The sequence below is a fragment of the Carassius auratus genome, chromosome 2, assembly GCF_003368295.1.
Source record: "Carassius auratus strain Wakin chromosome 2, ASM336829v1, whole genome shotgun sequence".
NCBI lineage: Eukaryota > Metazoa > Chordata > Actinopteri > Cypriniformes > Cyprinidae > Carassius > Carassius auratus.
In genome coordinates this window covers 27,057,328-27,064,833 of record NC_039244.1, presented here as the reverse complement: position 1 = coordinate 27,064,833, position 7,506 = coordinate 27,057,328, and the positions used below count along the sequence as shown (strand labels likewise).

General features: G+C 37.8%; 1 long non-coding RNA gene across 1 annotated transcript; it reads left to right on the top strand.

Annotated features, from left to right (window-relative positions):
- The first annotated feature begins 4,130 nt into the window (after nt 1-4,130).
- Nucleotides 4,131-5,565, top strand: LOC113111153 (uncharacterized). Its single transcript, XR_003293266.1, has 3 exons — nt 4,131-4,207; nt 5,249-5,332; nt 5,496-5,565. It is a non-coding gene; the product is annotated as an uncharacterized LOC113111153 (long non-coding RNA).
- Nucleotides 5,566-7,506: the final 1,941 nt, after the last annotated feature.

The following is a 7,506-nucleotide window of genomic DNA, read 5'->3' as shown; positions in this document are numbered from 1 at the left end:
AGAGAAGTGCAACACAAAACAAGGAGTCCAGGAGGGTGGTGGACTGGCAGAGGATAAGGGGGAGGGACGGAGGGCCAGGTCCGAAGGAGGAAAAAGACAGAAAAAAAACAAAAGAAAACAAAAACATAAGTCCATGAAGGACATCGCGTGACACCCACCAGGGCGGAGCAGAAGACCACCACAACCATGTGGTCAGGGCGGATGACCCCCAGGGCGGAAGAGAAGACCACCACATCCTTGTGGTCGAGGTCAGAGTCCCCCAGGACAGAGCAAAAGACCACCACCACCATGTGGTCAAGGTGGAAGCCCCCCAGGGCAGAGCAGAAGACCACCACCTCCGTGTAGTCGGGACGGATGCCCCCCAGGGCGGAACAGAAGACCACCACGTCCTTATGGTCGAGAGCGATGTCTCCCAGGGCGGTGCAGAAGATCACCACAACCGTGTGGTCAGGGCGGAAGCCTCCCAGGCCGGAGCAGAAGACCACCACATCCTTGTGGAACGGGAACGGGAACTCAGAGGACGAGAAGGCAAGGGTAAGACTCGGGAGACGAGAACAAAGGTAACAAGAAGGGTAAGGACTCCATACAAACAACAGGGAAAGACAGGTATTTATAAGGAGAGTAATGACAATAGATCTTCTGCACCTGGTGCAATTAACTGGAGTGCAATTACTGTGAAGACAGGACCAGACTAGAGGAATTATAGTGCCTATGGTGAAGTGCCTAAGGAGAAGTGAGCTCACTAGTGGACACCCAAGAAAACAGATACTGACAGTGTGACATATTTCACCCAAAAATCTAAATCTAAATCTAAATTCGTCTGTTTCTTCCACAGAAAAGATTTGGAGAATTTAGCATTACATCACTTGTTCAAGAGTGGATGCTCTGCAGTGAATGGGTGCTGTCCAAATGAGTCCAAACAGCTGATAAAAACATCACAATTATACACAAGCAATCCAAAAGACTCCAATCCAATCAGCTAATGTATTTTGAAGTGAAAAGCACATTTGTAAGAAACAAAAACCCCATCATTATGACATTTTAGCTTTAAATCATCACTGCTGGACAAACGATCAGTCCATAATCCATAATAGCACTTCCTCCAGGGAAAAAAGTTAATTCCCTGGTGTCATCAAAATCCACCAACACATTTGTTAAGAGTTGTTTTGGATATTGTCGCTTGCAAATGGTGCTTTATCTGTGCAGATTTCTCTCCTGATTCAGATAAGATTTTTTTTCACAACAGATATGGTTTATGGACTTGTATTTTATCTGGCTAGAATTGTGTTTTGGTGCTCAGTCCCATCCTCTTTTAACAGGATTCTCAGAAAACGCTTACTGCACCATTAAGAGTTCAATGACCTCATGAAGAGCCTCTAAAACACTGCTCTCTTGTGCATTCATTGGAGAAGCAAAGTTAGCAGCCTGTGTCAGATTTGATTTCAGGATGGACTCATATGAACTTAAGTGACATTCAAATATGAAAAATAAACAGTGACTTTGATGATTTTTGTAAGCGTTATTAAACAGCTGTATACACAAAATAAATAACCACGATAACTTTTAATAGTTACAGTGTTAAATGGTCGCGCGTGTCAGGTGCGCTGTCCAAGCGCTCGTGCCCGTGTATTCTTGAGCACTCAGAGCGCGTTCTTGTGTTGGTCTCTAATGTGTAATATGTAATCTCTTACTTCCTTCCTATGAATACATATGCAAAAAAATTGGCCGATGCATTAATGTCTATATAGGCAAAACATTTTTTTTATATTTATGACGATATCGATATCGCACATGTCAGAAGCTGATGCTTGAGGTGAAGCCGATGACGTACAACTTCTGACATCAATATTTGCATCAGTATTTGCGTCCATCAATCACATTTACCAGAGACCCAGCGAAGAGAGACCAAGGGATTCACGAGAGCGATGCACTGTTTTATTACGCTGAGCTATAAAGAATAATTCGAAAATACACTAACAAACTTTTGAGCTTATTTATATATGAAGTTGTCTCACTGATTTTATAAAGAGGTTGTTTTTTGGCGCTTTTGAGAAACATGGACGATGGAGAAAACGAAGTGGAACCCTTGCCTCTCAGGCACAGATTGAAGGATTTTTTGCTTCGAGAGCAGAAACGGCAAAACGATGCCAAGTAAGTGCTCTAGATTCATCCGTGTTGACTCACAACTGAAAACCTTTTATATTGTTATTGTTTCATTGTGTTCAAAAACAATATAACTGTATTACATAATTCCAATTTGATGAAGTGCAACCTTTCTACAAACAGAAAATCAAAACATCAGATTTTAAAAAGTAGCTTATTTATTTATGAGAAGCATAAGTTCTGTTGTTTAATCAGTAACTGTGCCCGTGTTTTAGGGTGCAGGTGGACTTTTCCGTCGATCAGAATAGTTTCAAAGAACGCCTGCGCTTTTACTGCATCAAAAACCAAAGATCTAGTAGGCTATCGTTTTATCTCCCTTTACACTTCATTATCAGATCATATGTTTCCAATTATACGTTTCTTGTTTCCATAATACAAGGACCTCAGAACATTATACAAATATATTTTTATAATTTCACACTGATCTAAACTTAAATTTAGTTAATTGTGTTTTGTTCCATTTGTGTTCCAATAATTTTGTGTATCCTACTTGTTGAGTGCATGTTTTTATAGCGTATTACCATGTTTAAAAGGCTTTATAAACACAGTTGTTATATTTTTCAGGTCTCAGGGTTCGAGTGTTTTATCTTTCGCTCAAGGTGTTGAGCTGCATTTTGTATATATTCAGAGCGCTGACCGACACAGAAGATCAACATAAATGGTAGATTATTTTTATTGTTTGATGGACAGAATTTATAGTAAGAAGGCTCACTTTTAGTCATATGTGATGTTACCCTTAAGATTCTTCATCACTTCCTTGATTCACAGTGCATTTTTGAAAAGGCTTAAAGAAAAATGTGCTTAGGTCTATATTACAAAAAGTCTTGTTGGACTATGAGATACAGTAATGGGCTGAAAACGCAGCTCATAAAGTCATTATGCAGTCTCTAATTTATTGTCTCTAATTGCCAATCCACAGCTGAAGGGACAATGGAAATATAAGACTTCCTTTAAACATATATATGTGTGTGTGTGTGTGTGTGTGTGTGTGTGTAAAAAAAACTGGAAAAGGAATATATTGCTTCATCATGTAAAAGTAACCTTTGCTACATTTTTCTATTCAGTTTACATACTGCTATAAAAATGACTGGTCCATAATGATATTTGATATTTCTTGTCTCCTCATAGCTTGGGCTGCACATACAAAAATTATACCCTGCTTGAAATCAACTGGTATGTAGAGAAAATTCAAACTAAAATATAAAATCAATATCAATATAAAAAAGCTCTGATTTATTCACTTGCTCCATTTAAAAAGAAAAAAAAAAACCTTTATTTTTTCCAGGGCTTCAATTATTTGGGTTAAACGAAATCACTCGCTTTGGGCTGCACAGGTAGTCTTGCAGATAAATCTCATTTTTTAATTATTTTGTGTAAGGCTTGTTGTTGTGGAATTGATTTAAGGTTATTAATAATGGAATAATGATTGGTGTTTAGTGTATGGATGTATTAAAGAGTTATTTTCTTTAGGTGTCTGTTGCAGTCATATGTTTATTCATAAGAATCCTGCTGACATATCTACGATACAAGGTATGAATTTTTTTTAATAAAAAGTTTACATTTCCATTCAACTGCAAACTGCTTGTCCAACAGGATTTCCCAACATCCTTGTCTCCTGCTCTTAATCAGTGTTTGCCTGTTTGCTCTAATTTCATTGAGACTGAAATATTAGCCATGCAACATGATCAGGGTCAGAAACTATGGAGCCCTAGACATGACATGAACTTTTGTCAGTTCAGAAAATAAACAGAACAGATTGATAAATCATGCTCACGATGTAGCTACTTGAAATGAGGTTACAAGTTAGTAAATCGTTTCTAATTTTCATAGCTGTGATTCTTAACAATGACCTTAAAACAATGATGCACAATGAACAAACAATACGGGCAACCTACTGATATATTTTCCATGCAACTCTTGGTAACATCTGTGATCCTTCTGTATGTTTGTGGTCTCTCTAATGATATAGGGGAACATATGGCAGCAGGTACTTCAATTGGCGTTCATCTTGGAAATGATTAATACAGTGCCCTTTGTGATCGGAGTAAGTATATATCATTGGAAAACTGCTGACACAATATACAACTGAGAATAATAGTGCTGTGATGTTGGTACTGCCACTTCTGAACACAACTGTTTTCTATCTAGAGATTAGTCCAATCGATTTAATGCTTGTATTTTAACTTATACATAGTGTTAGAGATTTTCTAAGTATTTAACGTTGGCTTGTAACTTTTACAAGGATAAAACAGAAAAATTGTTAAATTGTGCAGCTTGGTAATGAGAGGTGTGTTTTTCTAAATGATTGGATTGTTGCCTGGTGGACAAATAAGTGAGCGAAAAACCCTTAATTTGAGGGACAGACTCAAGCCATATCCAGAAACCAGAATATCATTAAAACTCCTTTTGACTTGGGCTTATAATTAATCTCGTAAAATACAACATAGCAAAACCCTGGAAACCACCAGAACAGCCTAGCAACCACAATCAACTTCTTATCACCTATCCTGCCTGAACAACCTAGAAACCTCATAGCAATGCCCTGGAAATCACTCTGAACAACCTAGGAACCAAGAAACAACTGCAGGGCAACTGCCTATAACACCCTAGCATCCAGAAAGCACCTACTTAGCAATTATCCAAAACACCTTATCCAGTACATAGCAACACCCCGGCAACCATCCTGAACAACCTAGCAACCACAAAACAGCTCCCTGACAACTAAACAGAACAATTTAGCAACCACGTAGCAATGATTTGACAGCTACCTAGAAAACCCTAACAAAAACAAAGCAACTTCATTGTTTTTATATGGAACATTGAAGACAAGATGATTTTTGTAATGTAGAAATGTTTGAGTTCTGAAACTCACAGAATGTTTAAATAGTACTTTCAGCCCAAAAATCTTTTTTTTTTTTTTTTTTATTGAATGCCTTTTTTATGCTCATGTTTGTTCTTCCGAACTTAATTTGACTGACCTCTGTAGTAGTTTTACATATAACATGATTACATGTATTACTTTTGCATTTTGGTGAAATGCTTCCATTTTTAGTAAAGGTTTACTAAGTGATCTTTATTGTAACAGATTTTTTATCAACCTCTCCAAAACCTCTTCATCCCTGTGTTTCTGAACTGCTGGCTGGCAAAACGTGCTTTGGAAAACATGGTTGTGAGTATATATTTGGAAGAAACATTCATTTGTTATTCTGTAGTATTATTGGAATGTTGCAAATTGATCAGACTGTCTGCCTGTATAGAGAGGGACAGGTCATCTACAAATTCACATATATAGTATCTTTAATATATTTGCATCTTTTCTCTATGGCTGTCAGAATGATTTTCATCGTGCTATTCAGCGGACACAGTCAGCCATGTTCAATCAGCTCCTCATCCTCATCTCCACCATCATCTGCCTCATTTTCACTTTGTGAGTCAGTGATAATCCACTCATGTACACATTCACATATAAAGCACACACACATTAATATTCGACATTTCCTTTCAATCACAAACTGCTTGTCAAACAGGATTTCCCAACAACCGTGTCTCCTGGTCTTAACCAGTGTTTGCCTGTTTGCTCACATTTTTCTGAGACTGCAGAATTTGCCATGCAGCATGATCAGGGTCAGAAACTATGGAGCCCCAGAAATGACATGCAAGAAAAAAACTTATATTGTGACAATGAATGAACCACGATTCCCATGACTGACTAATACTTCAGCATGATTTACTAATTTGTTCACTCATCTTATAGACATATTTTGCTTCTGTTAGGAATAAAGTATGACAGGACTGTTACTGGGATGTAGTCTGTTCACAAAGATGGTGCAATAGGATATTCACAAATCACTCAGTGAACAAAACTGGATTAGTAAATCATTCATTGCTCACAGTGTAGCTACCTTAAACAAAGTAACAATTTAGTAAACTGTGCTCACAAATTAGTAAAATTAGTAAGTCGTGAGAAAAAAATGTTCATTCATGACCATGATATAAATATTTTTTCCCACGTCATATCTGGGGCTCTGTAAGAAACACTGAATTGCAGCTTATTTTTGTGGTTTCTGCTTTTGAAGAGAGAAGCACTTACTCACCACAAATGTACTTTTCCTCCCATGTTCACATCCTTATTAATCCATTATGTATTGCCAAGCTAATTGTAAAACAGAGTGGCTTTAAAAATTGTTTGGACACTTAGGGCTAGAATACACTGCACAAATAAAGGCATCACACACATGCAAACATTGTTTTTGTCGATCACCTCACAAATTGACAAAACTAAGTACAGGTGTAAACAGATAGTTGAAAATATTAGATTGGATTGTGTTGATATAGTAGATGCTCATGTTACTGAATGTGTTCAAAGAACCAATGAACTACTGGTCTACTGACCAAATTCTTAAACATTACGGGATGTGTTTTTGAAAAGCACTAGCCAGATGGGATTTAGACTTTGCTTGCTGAAATCAAAAGTTTGGTTTAAAGGCAAAAAATGTGAAAGTGCATCATTGTCTTACCAGTCCTGATTCTATCACAAACCCTCAGCCAGTGTTGTGCCTGAACGCGTTCATTGAACGATAGTTCATGAACTCGTTTATATTTTGGGTGAACGTGAACTGAACGTGCTGCATTACTGCCTGATGAACGTTACTGTGAACTCGTTCATTCTGGTGTCTGTGAACGGCACGCTCTCTCAGGTTGACTTCATTCAATAGGGTGCCAGATTTCTATAGAGCCTTCCAGACGAAAACCTGGCTAAAACACACCGTAAACGGGTCTTAATATGTAGCGGAAAAACACCCAATCTGGCAACACCAGCCACCAGTGTCGCACAGCCCTCCGCCGCTTGCGTGACGCGTCATCAAAAAAAAAAAGCATGGAGGCAACAGCAGCATGTAGCAAGAAGGCGTATGATCATTTAAAATAATTTTATGATGTTTATGACAAGCTCGGTGAGAATGGGAGACAAAGCATTAAAGCAACAATGGGGAAATGCTGTCCCCTCAATGCTAATGTAAACCCTGGTTGGATAAGGATTCAAAATTGGATATGAAGATGAAATCTGACGCATAGCTTCATTGTTAAAAGTGATAAAATAATTGCTGTCTGTGATTCTATATGGGCTGTTGCAATAATTTTGAAAAATAATAGCTCAAAGCAACATATGGAAAAAAAGAACTTAGTGAACTTAGTTCAAAATTTTGTAGTTTGAACTATGAACTGAACTAGTTCATTTTAAAATTTGTGAATTGAACTTTGAACTAGTTCATGTAGAAAGTGAACTCTCCCAACACTGCCCTCAGCATAGTTTTGCAGCTATCAGTGCAGGAATAAAAGTTTGCA